We start from the raw sequence: 16,832 nt of genomic DNA on the forward strand, positions 1-16,832 counted from the left end.
TTCTTCTGATCTTTATTCCAGTTTTTTCACTTCTTAATTTTGGTTACTGTATGTTTAAATTCCAGAATTTACTTTTTTTTTTTCCTGTTTAAATTTGCTACATCGTTTTGTTTTTTTTCTTAAATTTCCAGTTCCCAGCCAAATTTTCCTTTTTGGCTTTTATTCCTTGAACATACAAACATACTTGTTTTGTAATCTACGCCGATAATTTCAATATCAGCGACCCTGTGAGTCTATTTCTATTATGTATTGTATCTGTGTTCTTATTCATGCTGTCTTATATCCTTGGGTTATCTTTGTGTACTAGACATTGTTTTTGAAAATTATTTTTAGAAATGCCTTGAGGCTCAAGATAATATTGTCTTCCTCTAAAGAGAACTTACTTTTTTGCTGGTTCCTGAGGGCACTAGCAATTGGGAACCACCTTAAATCAAGTTCAAGGGTTGAGATTTTCTGGGTCTGTCTTAGGCCTAGCATGCTTCCTGTCAGCATCACACCCAAAGCAGAGAAATGCTCACTAAGGTACTTAGTCTTGGCAGGGTTCTGACTCTGAAATTTTCACCCTAGCCACTTGAGGGTGTCAGAATTGCAGCTCAGACTTTCCCAGAACATAAACGTCCAAGTCATAAGCAGCCTTCAAGGAAGTTGTTACAGTGTTTCCCCGAAAATAAAACCTAGCCGGACACTCAGCTCTAATGCATTTTTTGGAGCAAAAATTAATATAAGACCCGGTATTATAATTATATTATATTATATTATATTACATTATATTATATATTATCTTTTTGCTCCAAAAGACATTGGAGGTGATGGTCCAGCTTGGTCTTATTTTCGGGGAAACACGGTGCTTCTCCATCCTGTTCAGTATCTCAGTATTTCAATTCAGCAGTTCCTCAAATCCTGTCACTTCTCCGATTCTTCTAAGATGACTTTTTAGGGTTTTGGATTTTTTTTAAAGTTTTTATTACTATAAGGGTTTGTGTGAATTATCTAGGCTTCCGTATCCAGAATTGGTGGTCCCTTTCACCCTCAATTGAGGGGTCCAGTAGGCAGCAGTATCTTCAGAGAAAGTAGGGTCTTCACTGTGCTTTGGGATAAATCATGATTGGTCTAAATAAATCAAGCCCCTTCCTCTTTGCCTGTCTGAGGTGGGCACAGGACCCATTTTAGGGTAAAAAGACACAAAAAGAAAGTTCCTGGGAACTTGTGAATGGATGTTTTGTGCCCATTTTAAAGACAGCTGTTTGGGAATCACAGCCCTTTCTCTCCTCTCTGTTTTGGGATGATGTTATGTAAGGAAGTCACACTTGAATCTGTGACAGCCCGGACTGCGGCTAAAAAATGACTGAGGGAAAAGCCCAGAAAATGGCAGAGATGTCAACTCATGGCTCTTGATATTGTGGAGCCACTTAAAAACCCTGGAACCTTTTGCTTCCAGGCTTCTCAAGGAAACAGGAAACATCGTCCTGGTTGCACTGTTTGGTTTTCTGTTGTGTGCAGCTCCAAGCATTTGTAACTGACATACCATCCTTCAAGACTGGGCTTTAAGTGTCACTCCTTCAGGGAGGGAGCCTTCCTGAATCCCCCAGGTCAATGTGTTTGATCATGTTCTCGCCTGTCACTTCAATAGTCTCATCATATTGTAATTATTGATGGAATGATAGTCTTTCGGTCTAGGCTGTAACCTCCATGAGAACAGAGACCATGGTTGGTAGCCCAGAGCCCAGCCCAGTGCCAGACAGGGTCGTCTCCAAAGAAATAGCTATCCAAATAAACAAAAGAGTCAAGAGCATAAGTGGAGGGAGAAACTGGATAAACATCTCAGAGGATGTTAAAATGTGTGCAGCTGTGCTTCTGCTAACACATGAAAACTTTGAAAGCTCAAAGAATCATTAAAGAAGGATTGGAATGGCCATTGTAAGAACTGGGTTTGTGTTGATCTGGTACAGGAAGAGGTCCAAGTAGTGTTAAAGACCCAGCTGGCATGAGAAGCCATAAGTTCATTGGCATAACTCAGCAGAATGATGAGATTTCCTCCAGCAGGGTTCAATTGTCTGGGGGTGGGAGAGAAGTGGGTCATGAGACTGCTCCAAAGATGGGGGCTCTCAGAACACTGCTTTCTGTTCTGTTCTCTGGTGAAGTAAATAAAAGGAGACACAGAATTTTGTTTCCACTCTCTCAATAAGTGAAACCTTCAGAACACAAAGGCTTGCCTTTTCTTTCCAGACTGGAGATTATCCCTAGGCTGAAGCCCTAACCCCAGAACTCTTCTGCCATCACCCACTTGCAATGGAAAGGCTTGAGGGGGATCTGTGACTTTCCTGAAGTGTGTGAAAATGGTGTGTGTGTGGGTCTGTGCATTTGTCTTGGGAGAGTGTCGACTGCTTCCACTAGGTTCTCTAAGGGGTATGAGATCCAGAAAAGCGAGATCCACTGACTTGGGGTTGGCTCCTAGCCGTGGGCCACTGTGTGGACCTACTGTGTGGATCAGGGCTGGTCTGATGGGTCGTCACCGCCCCGCGTGACAGGAGGTGGCATGGCACCGTGGGAAATATTTAGACTTCAGGGTCAGACAGAGGCCTGGACTGTTCCACTTGGCTCCTCAGTCTTCTTTCTATAAAATGGGAATGACTGTCACAGTTGCTTATTCAGAGGGCTGTTGTAAAGATTAAATGAGTTAATACATACAAATGTTCAGGACCATGCCTGGCACTTAGTAGGGCTGGTTTTTATTGTAACTAATGATTAGTAATGTGTCAGGAGACACATGCAAGGATAAAGGCAGCATTTAGGGGAGCGTAGTAACAGTTCATCTTATGCAAAGCATACAAATGAAGCTGTCTCTCCTCTCCCTGATACTTAGGGTGTGAACCTGGGCAAGTTCCTTGACTGCGCTGTGCCTCAGTTTTCTGTCCTGTAATATGGAGATAATATCCCATAGGATTATTGGGGGGGTTCTATGCAAGCTCAGAGCAGTGACTCAAACTCACTAAATGCTGGTATTATTACTATTATTATTTTATTATTATTGCCTAGGTCCATTCAGGTTCATGCTGATGAGAGAGGCCCTTTCCAGCCGCTTCCCATGGCTTTCCCTCACAATGAATCCTTCACAGCCCACAAAGCACCTTCACACACTCTGCGTCTGCCTCACAGTGGCTCTGTGGGGTGAAGAATGAGACCCAAGGAGAGTAAGTGACTGACCCTCTGGCCCCTCCTCACAGCGTGCCCTTCCAAGCGTCTCCCCTTTCTCTCCCTGTTTCCATCTATAGCAGCCCCACTGGTGAAATTCCACACTGACCATAAAGCCTTCCTAACTGCCTAATCAGAATTCCCTGTGAGACCTAGTCGTGGGACACGGTGCATAGCTCTGCAGTCATGGCAGCCCCCACCTCCCTCGCTAAACCGCTGACGGGACTCAGGGCCCGCCCAGCCCTATGCCTTATGCTGTACCTGTCGCCATTCTTTGTGCAGAGAATGCCTTCTCTAGAGAGCCGCTGAATGAAGGAAATGAAATGAAATACTGGATGATTCTACTATTCCAAGGCATTCATATGTTTGAGGGAAGTAAGGAAGAGTCACCGAACGGCTGACCTCTGCAGACTAAGGCTGAGCACACAAACAGACAATGGCCCGGCCATATAGAAAACTAGGACTCAGCTCCCCAGTCTGCAGCCACCTGCTCAGGAAACCAACTCCTTATCTAGAATAAACCATATAAATCTGTAAGTCAGATATGTAGGAAGTCAGACTATCTCTAGTAACAATCCAGGAAGTGAAACAAAAACTTCTGGAACAATTGGCTCAACTTGGCCAGGACCTGATTAATAACTGACCACTTCCTTAATTTTTGTCCCCGTTTCAACTTAGGACCAACCAGAGAAGGCCAAGTATGCACTCCAACCATGATGCCGGGCTGCTAGTCAGCCTGCCTACACCCTCCCCATGCCAACAGCCTCCCCGAGGGCACACCTGAAGCTCTTGTCACTATACAGCTTCCCCCCCTCCCCGCCTTTCCGTCTCTGCTAAAACACGAGTGACCATGGCTAACTCTTGCAAGCTCTGAATACATAGCCTTTGCTTTCCTTGTTTGGTTGGTCTTAGTTGATTTCCACAAGACCCAGGAATGAAAGGGCAGGGGGCGGAGGCCCACACTGGCCTCTGTCAGTTCCCTGGTTCCCCCTGGGGTGGAGCTCTGAGCCCTCTGACAACAGGGTTGCTGGCTGCTCTACTGGAAACGCTGATCAGACCTTTGGACTCAGCTGAGCTGGAGCTGGAGACGCCAAATTGACTCAGATGCGGTCCCCCAGGCATAAAATCACAAAAGACTTTTTGTTAGATGCTGATTGGGAGGGAGGGGCTCCAAAGATCTGGGGAAAGGGTAGGATAGCTGGGACTAGAGAAATGAGGGGAAGGCAGGAATTTTGCTGGAACAGGAGCCAGAGACTGCCTGGAGCTGCCTTGGTGGGATGGATAATGAGTCAAGATTTTTATCTAAACTCCACCAAGATTCTTTCCTCAGGCCACAGATATTTAGTGACTACTAGTGTGTTCCAGGCACTGTTCTAGGTGCTGGAAATGTGACAGACAAGCCACCGAGTTCACGGAGCTCCCACCCCAGTAGGGGCAGACAGGCAAGTAAATGATAGAAAAAATAAGATCATTTCAGAAATGGTAAGTACCCTGAGGACAATAAAATAGGATGAAGCGATTGGAGAAGGGTGCTGGGGGTGGGAGCACAGCACCAGGCAGGGTGGTTGGGGGAGCCCTGTCCGAGGTATGCCCTTTGTGCTGACACCAGAAGGAACCAGCAACACAACTCTCAGAGGACACAGTTTCCAGACAGAGAGAACAGCTTACACAAAGGATGGGACCTGATTTGACATGTTCAATAGGGAACAGAGGGTGGGCATGGCTAGAGCAGTGTGAGCAGAGGGTGGGCGTGGCTAGAGCAGTGTGAGCAGAGGGTGGGCGTGGCTAGAGCAGTGTGAGCAGAGGGTGGGCATGGCTAGAACTGTGAGTAGAGGGTGGGTGTGGATACAGCAGTGTGAGCAGAGTAGTCAGATGAGACCAGGAGGGGACTCAGGTTAGATCATGCACAGCGGGCCTTCCAGGACATGTTAAGAGTTTAGATCTCATTTTATTCTAAATATAATAGGCAGTTATGGAAAGAAGGCACAGCATGGCTGCCTGCCTGAGTCGTTTTATGTAGGCCTTAGAAAAGCTCCTGTGCTGAGATCTTGTGAAGACCCCAGCAGTTGGGGATGTGTGTATGTGGGGGGACAGTGTTAAAGAGATAGGATGTAGCCAGATCCAGTTACTTAGAAGCCATAACCAGAATCCCTTGTTGAGTAGAACAAAACGGGCCACAGAGTGTGTGTAAACCCCTGAAATTGTACACGACTTTTTTGTGTGTACCCTATTTTAAGGCAGAGCCCAGAGCATTTTTAGACTCTCAGAGGAGTCTCTGACTAAAAGAAGATAGAGACGGAGAATATTGACCATACGCTACCATGTGCACATGACAATTAGCAAGGACACGCACTTGTTGCCACAGAGGAGAGCGGGGGTTGGGAGGGAAGGAGACTTTTCACTGAGTGCCACATGCTTTACCTATTTTTAAAAATCCACTTCAGTGTAAAGGACTGAAGCTGGAGAAGAATGGGCAGGGTGGGGAGGGAGGTGCAAAAGTCTTGGTGTGGCCAGGGTGGGGCAGCGAGGAACCCACTGGTCCTAACTTGACCCACCCCACCCCTTAACCTGTGCTCACAGGTCTTACTCATCCCAGAGAGGCGGGTGTAGGCAGGGGGGCCACCCCTAGCCCTGAGCCCACAGAAGGCTGGGTTGCCCAGCGAGCACCAAGTACTCTGCTCTGGGAGAGTGGCCGGAACAGAGCCCCTGGAGATGCCCGTCGCTCGGGTCACTAAAGCTACTGTCCTCTGTCCGTGCCCCAGGCCCCCCTGAGCCCTCACCTTCTCGGAGGGAAGCCCGGGCCTCCTCAGCACAGCACCCTGCCAACCCCACCAGAAGCTCTTGGCTCAGATGGGGACAGCTCTCTCAGCTGCTTTTATGCAGAGTCCATTCCCAGAGTCTTGGTTGGTCATTTTGCTTTAAGTAAAAGTTCGTCTCGTTCTGCTTGGTATCCATGCCCAGTCCTAGCCGGGCAGATGGAGGCTGAGATGGGCATGTTTTCTCTAATTCTTGCCAGAATCTTGGCTTGGACTTGCTTTGCCTTCCACAAATAGGTCAGGCCTGGCCCTCAGGACCCACCTGTTGTCAGCGATCCGCCAGTGGGCAGGGACCCATTTCCCTGGGGTGTTCAGATCCCCAGTAATCTCAGGCCACGAGTCGGGGAGTGGAGTCAGCTGTGGGTGACAGGTCCCTGGCAGGGTGCAGAGCAGGCCAGGGCCTCCTGGTTCACGCTCAGGGAAGGTTCCAGGGTGTCTCTGTGCAGGTCTGTTAAACCACAGAGCTGCTCTCCTGCTGTGGAACAGTTCAGAACTTCCAACAGCTTCCTCCTGGGGCCACCTCCGGGGTGTCAGCACAGGTACCCATACTTGTGTAGCCAAATGGAATTTTATAGCCAGTCTTCTACCAATTGAATAATAATACCAGCCAATATTTGTGGGGACTCACTATAGGCCGAGCGTTGTTCAGTTAACACTATGTGTATCTCTCGTTTAAACTCCACAGAACCCCAATGCGGTAGCATGGTGACATCCCCCTTTCACACAGCCGGTTGGCCAGCGAGCTGGGCTGTGACCACAGATAGTCTGGGAGCGCTGTGCTGATAGCTGCTCACCAACAAAAACAAAGTGATTCGCAGAAGGGCTCCATAGCCTCTCACCAAATGGGATCCGATCTGCGGCCCAGCAACCGGAGAACAAAAGCGCAGGTCCTGACTGGTCCAAACACTGGGATCCAAGCACAGGGCGGGGCGTTTGCGACCTGGAGTCGGGAGACCGGCTCTGCTCAGCAGTCCGGACCCTGTGGACCCGGGCAAATCAAGACCTCCTGGTGGGTTCCTCTGTAAAATAAGGGGGCGGCCTGCATCTTTCCAGCCATCCCAGCTCAATGAAAGGCTGCTGCCACTTTGGATTGAAAGCGTGAGCTCCTACTGCTGGGGCGCTGGCCCATGAAAACCTTGGCTGAGCTGGCCAACCCTCTCCTTGCCCCAGCGTCCTCAGGAAGGTGCTAGGCCCAGGGTGGGATTGCTTGGGTTCTGGCTTGGGTTCTGCTTCCAAAGCCATGCGCTTGGCAACTCCTGCCTCGTCATTCTCATCTGGTAAATGAAAGCAGGTCCACCAGGCCACCCCCACTTTACAGGGCTTTGGGGGCACATCGAATGACGTGATGAATCTAAACTGTCCTTGGAGACCTTGAGGCCCCGTGCTCACTGAGGAGTTCGGGGCTGTGACGTCCTCTTACCCCTACCTATTGGTGTTTCCCAGTCACGGAGATGAGAACAGGACGTGAAATCAGAGAATGGCAGGTGGACCGGGTGGACTCGCCCCTCCTCCCATGCACAAAACAAGCAATGCCTGGGTCTGGCCACCCCTCCCGTGGCAGCGGGGGACTGAGCGCCTTCAGGGAGCTGACCCCAAGTGACAATTCTTTCGTTCAACAATGTAACTGAGCACCCACGATGTACCAGACACGAGAACCGTGAGCTCGGGGATGCCGAAGGTGGAAGCCACAATTCCCAGTGCCCTGTGCATCACCCAAGCCCGCACAGCCAAGAGACTGGCTGGGCCTCTCTGGAGACAGGACCTGAAGGGAAACAAGTTGGAGTGGCAGCCAGCGCCACCTAGGGAAGCTGAGGAGCCAAAGTCCCAGACTGAACGCAAGGCCACTGAGCTGGGACCAATACACTTCTCAGCCCCAGGGAGAGCCGTGGTCACTTTCGAGCCCCAGAAATCCCTCTGGGGCCAGTGGTGGCAGCCAGAGTCCAGGCGCGTCTGTGCTTCTGTGGGCGGATGACCCTGGGCCTGTGGTTACCTGCTGCCTCACTTGCAGCATCTCCACAAGCCTCCGCCCGGCCGTGTCCTCCATGTGTACAGTCTGTCCCTTTGCTCTGGAACGAGGTGCCTGCTGGGCTGACTCTCCAGCTCTTGCCCTCTCCTTCAGCCACTCAGGGAGCTTGCTTACTCCATGAATTAAGCATGTCCTTCTTAGTTTCTGTCCCCAGTTCACTTGGGCCAACGGCTCGGTGGACATTTCTAAGCATTTTGCTGAAGTCTGCGCTCTTGGCATCCACCACACAAGCCGTGACTGAAATGTTATCAGGTAGGTCCTCCTGCCAGGTCCTGCTGGGAACCCGGAAGTGCCAGGCGAGGCCCTGCTCTCAGGAATTTATAATCAAGTCACTGAAACTTCCTAGCATGAAGACACAGCCGAAACTCGCAGGAGCCCTGTGCATTCCTGCTGAACGCAGCTGCAGGAGTGAGCTCATGGCCAGCCAGCCCTTTACGCTTCTTGGAAGAGGTGGCATTTGAGCTGACCTTGAAGGATGAGTGGGATGTGAAGGGTGGGAAGCAGGACAGAGGCATTCATTCCATGGGTGCCAGGAGCAAAGTGTCACACATTTGTATTAGTCAGTGTCACTGGGACCCACATAGGAGGGGAGGAGAGGTTAGTCAGGTGCCCACAGAATGGATGGGGACACGTTACTATGTGAAGGACAGGCTGTCTTTGGGCCAAAAGCACTGAACTTCATGTGTATGACACGATCCGGGATCTAGTTCTGGGTTTGCCAGGAATTGCCACCATCTCTTCACCAGTAAAAGGAAGGGACTGGGCAAAATGACCTCTAACGTTCTGTACTGTTCTGGAATATGGAGAGAAAGGAGGAAAGGTGACTCTAGAATTTTGAAGAACAGTCCCCACAAGAGAAGGAGAGAGGTCAAGAGAGGAAGCAGGTTTGGGGAGAACACTTCAGTTTTAAGCAGATTGAGTGAACCCTTCATAACCCTTTCTTCCATGGGGTTATTTGTCTTGCCAGGGCCTCGGCCACTTCCCACCTCCGGGAGAGCGTAACCCTGGCTCCATCATGGCCAGAGCAAGAGAGGCACTGCCTTTGCTCGAAGAGCTTTTTCTGCTTCTCCCTCGGGGAATAAACACCTGCGTCATCAGCTACACGGTCTAAGTGTACTCACAGGTGAGGAGAGAATCCCCTAAACCGACAAGTTCCCAGGGGAAGGGGCACTTGAAACAGAAACTCAGCTGCTGCTGAGAAATAAATTGAAGTGTGGTTCCTGCATGTTTGCGTTCCAGACCCCAAACTAGTACCTGGTTCACAGGCAAACCTCCCAAAGAGGGTGTGAACCAGGGGGCCTGCTACATGGGTGCACACTGGACCTCCGTTGAGCTCAGGGACAAGATCACCCAGATTGGGGACCAGGCACCTGTATTTTAATAATCCCTGAGGCAACTGTCAGGCACACCTAAGAGAGAGGCTCCACAGCTGCTGAGGCCAAGGGTTTGAGAGAGGTGGTCCTGGCAGGTCTGGGCTCACTCAGAGACAGACTGAGTTGGGGCTTGGAGGGTGGATGTTCAAGTGTGTGTGAGGGGGTGCACTCCAGGCAAGAAGGCACACAGGCCTGGCTGGGGGCCTCGGCCTGTTTGGGGTGAGGCTGGAGAGTTGGGCAAGACTTTGAATGCCAAGCTAAGTGCCAGGACCAGGTCCTGAAGCTGCGAGGAGCAAGCGAGCTTGTGAGCAGAGAAGGGAGACCCATTCCGGCACCCATATCCCCTTCTTTATCCATGCTCAGGACCCTTGGGGTCTCTGAGATGAACCTGGGCCTCTGGTTAGAGGGACCAGCCCGCACTGCCTCCTGCGTCAGCGGCACCTTCACGGCAGGCCCTGACACTTTGCTTTCTGACTTCAAGTCTTTGGTATGTATGAAATTCCTGCCCTCCTTTAGCAGCTCTGCCCGCCTCTCTGGACACAGTTTTGAGTTTTGTACCTGTGGGGACAGAGTCCCAGAGAGCAGTTTCCAGGCTCTCGGTCTCACGTGGAAAGGTGCTGGCTCGAGTAGTAAATGGCCATCAACTGTGACTAGTTGGCCATCAGCCGTTACTGGTTAGCCATAACTGCCGTGGCTAAGCTAGCAAGCTCGGATTACAGTTAGCAAGTGAGGTCGGTTGGCAGAGAACCAGACGGCAGGCTGCGCATTGTGTGGCTCCTGCCTCCTGTGTCTCCAACCCAGCCGCCAGCGAGAATATAGTTGTATGACTCCCCTATCTAGGGCTCCATTGGGTTCCTTTCTGGCCTCACCATATCCTGCGTCCTTATGTGGGGAGCAGGACCAGAGACCCCACATGAGTCCCTGCATGACACATGGCACAGCAAGCAGGGTGTCATGTGGGGACTCAGGGACCCAAAATGCGGGTGGCACAGACCACCACCCTCACCAAGTGAGGTGCCTACTTGGAGCAACGTAGCACCCTTAGTTCAAGCCCTTTGAGCACAGAGCTACAACAGGTCCTGGGGCCTGTGGAGCTTGTAGCCCAGACTGAGCCAAGCGCTCTGCCTAGAGGGGAGGACTTGGAGCCCTCGCCCTACAAAGAAGAATAGCCCCCAGTACCTGAGGATGCCTGGTTTACTGATGGTTCTAGCCGAGGAGCTGCAGCCGTTTGGACGGCTATTGGTGTGCAGCCCAAAACAGACACTATTTGGTTTGATACTGGGATGGGCCAGAGTAGCTAGTGGGCTGAGCTACGGGCTGTGTGGATGATAATCAGCCACAAGCCCGGGCCCCTAGTTATTTGTACTGACAGCTGGGCGGTGTTCTGGGGCCTAACGTTGTGGCTCTCCACGTGGAAACACCAAAATTGGTTGGTAGGACACCGTCCATTGTGGGGTCAAACCATGTGGTAGGACCTCTGGGACCTAGGGCAGAGAAAGGAGGTGACCCTAATGCATGTCACAGGTCACTCCCCCTTAGTGTCCCCAGGTAATGATGAAGCAGATGCCCTAGCACGGGTCCGATGGTTAGAACGGGCTCCTGCCACTGATGTGGCCCATTGGCTACATAGGAAATTGCAGCACGCTGGAAGCCGAACCGTGTGGCAGGTGAGCAGATGCTGGGGTCTGCATTTGAAATCGCAGGAGATAGCAGATGCCTGCTATGACTGTGCCGTCTGTGCCCAGGACAGCCCCCAAAGGCGGAGGCTCCCCTGGGAGACACAGCAGATTACGCGAGGGAGGGTGCCCCTCACTCGCTGGCAAGTGGATTCCATTGGACCTCTGCCTAAGGCCCGCAATGCTATGTATGCGTTCACAGCAGTGGACACTGCTACAGGGTTGATGTTTGCTTGGCCGTGTCCAGCTGCGGATCAGCGGCATACAGTGGTCGCTCTTACATGGCTGTGCGCCCTCTATGGGTGCTCCCAAGTCATTGAAAGTGACAGGGGTACCCATTTTATGGGACAAGAAGTGCAGCGCTGGGCTGCCAGGATGGATGTGCAATGGTTGTTTCATGCTCCGTATAACCCACAAGCCGCTGGCATGATTGAATGCTACAACGGCCTTTTGAAGCAAGGCCTCCGGGTGTCAAAACACCCTCCCACGATGCGTGACTGGGCCTCACGTCTATGGGATGTCCTGAGAGTCCTGAATGAGAGACCACGGAAGGGAGGGCCCGCGCCAGTAGAAGCTCTGCTACATCGAACGGCCGCTCCCATTCAGTTACAGGTTACCACCAGTGAGACTCTGTTAAAGCCAGGCTACGGCAGAAATGGGAACATTTTGCTGCCAGCACCCACATGCTTGAAAGCAGGGGAACGGCAGCAATGGACTTGGCCCTGGCAGGTCAAAAGACCCCACTCTTGGTGGTTGGGCCTGATAGCCTCATGGGGAGCTGGTTTGGCCCATGATTTGCAAATGACGCCAGGGGTGATGGCCGAGTGGGCACCGCAAGTGATTGTGGTATACAGAGGTCCCGATGCTGGGATGATTTTGTGGGGAACTTACGTGCTCTCATTATGGCCTATTATGGGGTCCCCTGTTCTGTTACATGTTGAAACTATGCAAGGGACCCCAAGCACTGCCATAAAGATCTGGTACCACAAACCGGGAAAGGTACCAGTGGCAGCGACCCTCCTTTCCCAGGACAAAAAGCTGACATGTATTCTCCCAGATGGAAGGGATTTGCCATTGTTGGTTCCTAAGACTACTATTTCTAACCCCCAGCCCCCCATAGGTGCCTATAGGCTAATATGGCACAGGGCTCCTCGTGGAAGACGCTTGTCACATAGATTGTGAGGCAAGACCCTGTAGGGGTGGAGTGTGAGGACAGAGCCCCAGAGAGCAGTTTCCAGGCTCTCGGCCTCACGTAGAAAGGTGCTGGCTCGGGTAGTAGATGGCCATCAGTTGTGACTGGTTAGCCCTTACCCACTGATATAACTGCCGTGGCTAAGCTAGCAAGCGGGGATTGCAGTTAGCACAGCAGATTGCAGTTATCACGGTGGATTGCGGTTAGCATGGCGGATTGCGGTTAGCACGGTGGATTGCAGTTAGCAAGTGAGGTTGGCTGGCAGAGAAGCAGACGGCAGGCTGTGCATCGTGTGGCTCCTGTTTCCTGTGTCTCCAACCCAGCCGCCAGCAAGAATATAGTGGTGTGACTCCCCTATCTATGGCTCCGTGGGTGTTCCTTTTTGGCCTCACCATGCCCCGCATTCTCGTGTGGAGAGCAGGACCAGAGACCCCGCATGAGTCCCTGCATGACAGTACCCTAACTCCTACCCTTTTATGTCTGCCTTTTTCAGGCCTTCAGGACACTCTGTTGAGATTAGTTTGACCCCAAACTGGCTTTCTCTACAAAGTGCTGAGAAACTAGGATTTTCTGGGCACAAGAGCAAGACTGATATTGGGAGTCCTGAGGGCGGTCCTCTGTCTCCACTGACACCACACTGGAGAAAGAAGCTATTTCTTTTCTTTTTTTTTTTTTTTAAGATTTTATTGGGGAAGGGGAACAGGACTTTATTGGGGAACAATGTATACTTCCAGGCCTTTTTTCCAAGTCAAGTTGTTGTCCTTTCAATCTCAGTTGTGGAGGGTGCTGTTCAGCTTCAAATTGTTGTCCTTTCAGTCTTAGTTGTGGAGGGCGCAGCTCAGCTCCAGGTCCAGTTGCCGTTGCTAGTTGCAGGGGGCGCTGCCCACCATCCCTTGCGGGAGTCGAACCAGCAACCTTTGTGGTTGAGAGGACGTGCTCCAACCAACTGAGCCACCCGGGAGCTCAGCAGCAGCTCAGCTCAAGGTGCTGGGTTCAATTTTAGTTGCAGGGGGCGAAGCCCACCATCCCTTGTGGGACTGGAGGAGTTGAACCAGCAACCTTGTGGTTGAGAGCCCACTGGCCCACGTGGGAATTGAACCGGCAGCCTTCGGAGTCAGGAGCACGGAGCTCTAACCGCCTGAGCCACCGGGCCAGCCCCAAGAAGCCATTTCTTGAAGCTCAGTTGGTGGAGGTGACTTGCTCAGATTCTGGCCCCTGGAACCCAGCCCTCTCCTCTCCTTGATGATCTTCCCGGCTCTGCTCTGAGGATCGCCTTCCTCCAACAACAGAGAGGGCCACGTCACCTCCGAGCCTGCCTTTCTGTACACCTCAGTTCTGCGCAGAAAAAATCCTTCATTTACTTCCGGGTTTAGGCGAGAGGTTGAAGATTGGGCCCAGTTATCACACGGAGCTTTACTCTCTCACAGGAGCCTCTTTGGGGAGGGAAGATGGGCTTCTGTCACCTTCCTTGCTGGGGACAAAATGCTCTATTTCCTGTTCTTCATTCACATCTGCAGCGGATCTCGGAGTTGGTCACAGCTGTTGGTGTGGCCAGTGCATTACAGCAGTTGCAGACTCCAGGGAGAAACAATGAGCTGCTCTGTTTTCTGTGTGGAGTCTTCAGGTCTCATCCCCGCCACCTCTGGGCAGCATCGGCCCTTCTTTCTGTGACCTGGCCCATCTTCCCAGAGCATCTTTGTCCCCAGCAGCTGCTAAAACCTGTGCCAGCCCCCAGCCCCTCACATTCTGGTCCTGGAACCCCAAGGCACGAGGAGTCTGCCAAAGAGGATGACCTCACAGAACTGGGTCCTGGTGGCGCGTCTGCTGCCAGATTTCTCAGCAAGGCAGACCGGTCCTGCCCAAATGCGACATTACATTTTCCCCCAACCCCTGGCACAGAGGCTATTGCCAACCTGCTGTGAGAACACATGAACGTGTGCTCTCTGTCCCTGGCCCCTCCTGGAGGAGGCTTGCTGGGTTCCGAGGGAGCAAAGCATTCTGGGAATCGTGATGAGGCAGCTTCACGTCTTTGCATAATGCAGATCTATGTGGCACATCAACCAAAAATAAATGTGAACAGCGTTGTTCGTCATGACACTAACTTACTTTTCTATATGACCCCACCGCTTTCGCACACTGCTATCGTTTTTATTTTGATTTTGACCACAGCCTATGAAGTAGATAAGCTGGGTCCTCTCTAAGATCTTTAGGACGGGGCTGAGTGGAGGTTTGTGTCAGAGGGATGGTCCTGGCTAATTGTTCCTGGAGATAGGTACCCTTTTATTAAATCTGTAAGTCAGTTATGACAAGCCTATAACAAAGGAAGATCCGAGAAATCTTCCGAACTTAGCAGACAATGAATATGCTCACACACTCTGGAGGCCTAACCCAGAAGCTCCAGCTTATGGCCATGTTTCCCAAACACATATGTAAGAAGATGTGCACATGGGTTCAAACTCCTTATCATCGTTGTCAAAGTACTGACGATTTTGCAGTCTTTTTTTAAAAAATAAATTTTATTGGGGAACATTGACAGACATTGTATTTCTCCAGGGCCCATCAGCTCCAAGTCGTTGTCCTTCAATCTAATTGTGGAGGGCGCAGCTCACTGGCCCATGTGGGAATTGAACCAGCAACCTTGTTGTTCAGAGTTCGCACTCTAACCAACTGAGCCATCCAGCCGCCCCCGATTTTCCAGTCTTAATGGCTGCCAAGGTTATGCCAGATCAATTCCTTCAATTCCACAAACATTGAGCACTTCCTGTTTTCAGAATGCCGTTGAGCAGTCACATGGCTCAGGGTGGCACAGAAGCAAAGTCTGTCACCAAGGCCACCGAGACCTACCTGAGAGGCACTGGTAGATTGAAATATGGAGATCAAATCAAGAAGAATTCTGGCTTTGGGTGTTTCTGATCCAATTTAACATCTCCAGAGGAGTGACTAGGAAACCAGAACGTCCCATCCATGTCTCGGTCGTCATCCTACCAGACGGGTCACATCCTGTTTCTTCATCGTTTCATCACCCTAGAGCCAGCTCAGCCATGGGGCGAGACAACAACCAGAACGTGCTGGAACGTGGCCAGAGCTGAGGCAGTACACCATTTCTCATTCATGGGCTCATCCCCCAAGCATTTATTAGATGCCTACTGTGTGCAGGACAAGGTGATGGATACAAAGGAAAGCATGGCCAGGTGGTCCCCCCTGCCCCCCAGGTTGCTCATAGAGAATAGGTCACAACAGCCTGTTCTCATAACCGTTGTGGGGTGAGCTAACTGGGCCAAGGCAAAGCCAAATGGTTAGAAGAATGGTATCCGTGAAAGAAAACAGTGTAAAATAACGTGACAGGACACCGGGAATCAACGGTTGGTGTGTAGCGACTGGGAATAGAGTGGCTCTTCTGGAACAAAGGAGTTGAGCAAACCGTGATTCCGAGAGGCAGAAAGGCAAACAGCAGGCTTTCTGAAAATGGTTGCTATGACCACAAACCAAAAGACAGATAGTTTCACATTAGTTTCTGGCTCCACCTGTACCCACTGGTATTAGTGTCCGTATGATCTTGGAACAGGGATAATATCTCACAGGAAACATTAGTTTAAAATATTATTTAATTCGATGTAAATAAAACTTCCTTAGTTTACTACCAGGAAAACAAATTATTAACTGAACTCAGCTAAATTTCTCACAAATTTCACTTACACACAACATATAGAGATAATAGCTTCTAATTGTGAGATTTGGGCAAATTACTGAATTTCTCTTTGTGTCTTTGTTTCCGAATCTGTCATGATGAGGACTACACAAAATATATATACATGCTAACTTTATTATTATCATTATTATTATTATTAGTGTCCATAGATTTTATCTTGCATTTCACAAGTTGTGAAATTTTTGTCTTTATACAGTTGTTTCAGCCCCCCAAGTCAGGGGAGGTGACAGCTGTAGTAAATCTCGCGAGCTCTTTGGTCTGCAGCCACTTCTTAATGGAAAGGACTATTTCTGACCTTCTGTTCAAAGCAGTTACAAATGTCAAAGGCAGACCGTTTCCATCCTCCCGGCTCCCTTCCCACTCTGCTGTCTTCAGGGTCACCTTCCGGCAACTTGCCTCCTTGTAGATAAGTGAATGCCGCTGGGGTGTAACTGCAGGGCACTGAAAGGTCCCTGACCTAAAATATCTTCTGTGCCCCTGTGGGCTGGGCATTTCGTCACCTGCATTGTACTCTGAGGTCTGAGCAAAAAGGCTTCCCGCTCCAAATCCATGACTATAAATATGCCTCTTGGTTAGGACTGTGTGTCACCCACAGTCCCTAGATAAACCACCCCTCCTGGGAGGGGGGCATTCACCTGTTATCTTCCCATGCTCTTTAAAAACACAGGACCAAGCAAGACTGAGAGTGTTCTAAGGAGAGGCAAAACTTGAGGCCTACAGACAAACCTGACCTTGGTGTGTAAAAGTTTTGTTGTTGTTGTAGTGACTTTTCAATATCTTAAAAACAGTATTTTATCACTGCTCTTGAAAAACAAAATTAGAAAAATAAAAGCACTAGTAACATTGTC

Source organism: Rhinolophus sinicus, chromosome 7 (genome assembly GCF_057876585.1).
Source record: "Rhinolophus sinicus isolate RSI-liver-muscle chromosome 7, RSI-T2T, whole genome shotgun sequence".
In the NCBI taxonomy this organism is placed as follows: Eukaryota; Metazoa; Chordata; class Mammalia; order Chiroptera; family Rhinolophidae; genus Rhinolophus; species Rhinolophus sinicus.